This window comes from Salvelinus namaycush, chromosome 31 (assembly GCF_016432855.1).
Source record: "Salvelinus namaycush isolate Seneca chromosome 31, SaNama_1.0, whole genome shotgun sequence".
Lineage (NCBI taxonomy): Eukaryota > Metazoa > Chordata > Actinopteri > Salmoniformes > Salmonidae > Salvelinus > Salvelinus namaycush.
The window spans coordinates 15,206,091-15,208,590 of record NC_052337.1 but is presented as its reverse complement, the minus strand read 5'-3'; the positions used below and the strand labels follow the sequence as shown (position 1 = coordinate 15,208,590).

Below are 2,500 nucleotides of genomic sequence, written 5' to 3'. Positions count from 1 at the left end.
GAGCTATGGAAATACCTCAGAGGTAAAGGGGGTCATGTTTACAGAGTCACCTTCACCAGTTCTGGCAGGTAAGATTGGCTCTTTATCTAAAGCTGTGATATGTGGCATTGGATCTGGTTTCTGCCCTTGCATCCCAAGCGTTCGTGGTGAGAATATTTTCAGTCTGTGGACAACTGTCATCAGGCTTGAGAAACCGAACAACCACCTCTCTGGAATGCATAGTTTTCTTGAACAGAAACATACACACACACACACACACACACACACACACACACACACACACACACACACACACACACACACACACACACACACACACACACACACACACACACACACACACACACACACACACTGACTTTGAACTGATAGATTTGTGAAGAAGTGTTGTATTGCTTATGTTTTTGCTGTTGTTGTAGCTGTTGTTATTAACGCTATTTGAAGTGGTTAGTCAGTGATACATGTTTAATATTACATAAACATAACACATCAAATGTGCCATAACTTCATTTGTTCTTTTTTCCCCTCTCATTCTGTCAGATTAAGGTAAAGGTACTTGATTCTTCTAACATCTAATGCTAAAGTAAACAAAGAGTTTCCTTCCACCATATTTATTGCACCAGTCTAGGCACTTATCCTTTAAATCCAAGTCACATTAGGATTGATTTATAATTTAAACCTAACCAAACCTATGACCTGGCCGTAGAGTTGTATGGAGTCCTCTAGTGGCCAAAAGCCTGTGTTAGCATGTGTAACGGATGTGAAATGGCTAGCTAGTTAGCGGGTACGCGCTACTAGCGTTTCAATCAGTTACGTCACTTGCTCTGAAACCTAGAAGTAGTGTTGCACCTTGCTCTGCAAGGGCCGTGGCTTTTGTGGAGCGATGGGTAACGACGTTACACATGGGCAATGCCGTTAAGCACTTTCACCTTTTTGATTTAGTCAACATCCAACTTCATTGGCTGATCCCTCCTGATGACCCGGTTGACATAACTTAATGACCGGGTTGGAGTCGTGACAGCCGGGTCATCAAGAGGGATCAGCCAATGAATTTTACTTGAGAAGAAAATGTACTGTTTCAATATTGAGCTGGCCTCAATGGTGCTGCCAATGCTCTCACAGATTCCATCATGACAGAGATATAGAGATGTTATGTCTATCCACTTCTATGGTCCTGGCCCACCACCTTATGTATTACTGCTCTCCAGTGGCAAGAAGTAACATCCTCCCAAAAAACTATAGGCTTACAACACATAAATGGCTCTTAGCCTCCCAAGCATAAGCTACTTTTTGTCCCTAACACTAACAATTGTTTACAGACAGATTATTTCACTTGTAATTCACTGCATCACAATTCCAGTGGGTCAGAAGTTTACATACACTAAGTTGACTATGCCTTCAAACAGCTCGGAAAATTCCAGAAAATGATGTCAAAGCTTTAGAAGTTTCTGATAGGCTAATTGACATCATTTGAGTCAATTGGAGGTGTACCTGTGGATGTATTTCAAGGCCCACCTTCAGACTCAGTGCCTCTTTGCTTGACATCATGGGAAAATCAAAAGAAATCAGCCAAGACCTCAGAAACAAATGTAGATCTCCACAAGTCTGGTTCATCCTTGGGAGCAATTTCCAAACGCCTGAAGGTACCATGTTCATCTGTACAAACAATAGTACGCAAGTATAACCACCATGGGACCACGCAGCCGCCATATCGCTCAGGAAGGAGACGCGTTCTGTCTCCTAGAGGTGAATGTAGTTTGGTGCGAAAAATGCAAATCAATCCCAGAACAACAGCAAAGGACCTTGTGAAGATGCTGGAAGAAACAGGTACCAAAAGTATCTATATCCACAATAAAACGAGTCCCATATCGGCATAACCTAAAAGGCCGCTCAGCAAGGAAGAAGCCACTGCTCCAGAACCGCCATAAAAAAGCCAGACTAAGGTTTGCAACTGCAGAAGGGGACAAAGATTGTACTTTTTGGAGAAATGTCCTCTGGTCTGATGTTTGGCCGTAATGACCATCGTTATTTTTGGAGGAAAAAGGGGGAGGCTTGCAAGCCGAAGAACACCATCAAAACCGTGAAGCATGGGGGTGGCAGTATCATGTTGTTGGGGTGCTTTGCTGCAGGAGGGACTAGTGCACTTCACAAAATAGATGGCAACATGAGGAATGAAAATTATGTGGATATATTGAAGCAACAGCTCAAGACATCAGTCAGGAAGTTTAAGCTTGGTCGCAAATGGGTCTTCCAAATGGACAATGACCCCAAGCATACTTCCAAAGTTTTGGCAAAATGGCTTAAGGATAACAAAGTCATGGTATTGGAGTGGCCATCACAAAGCCCTGACCTAAATCCCATAGACAATTTGTGGGCAGAACTGAAAAAGTGTGTGCGAGCAAGGAGGCCTACAAACCTGACTCAGTTACACCAGCTCTGTCAGGAGGAATGGGCCAAAATTCACCCAACTTATTGTGGGAAGCTTGTGGAAGGTTACCCA

At 43.2% G+C, this 2,500-nt stretch overlaps 1 protein-coding gene across 1 annotated transcript in view; it reads left to right on the top strand.

Moving 5' to 3' along the window:
- The window catches only part of LOC120026229 (GDNF family receptor alpha-2-like), a 107,172-nt gene that overhangs the window by 34,317 nt on the left and 70,355 nt on the right, over positions 1–2,500 (top strand). The gene's annotated exons all lie outside the window — the stretch shown is intronic.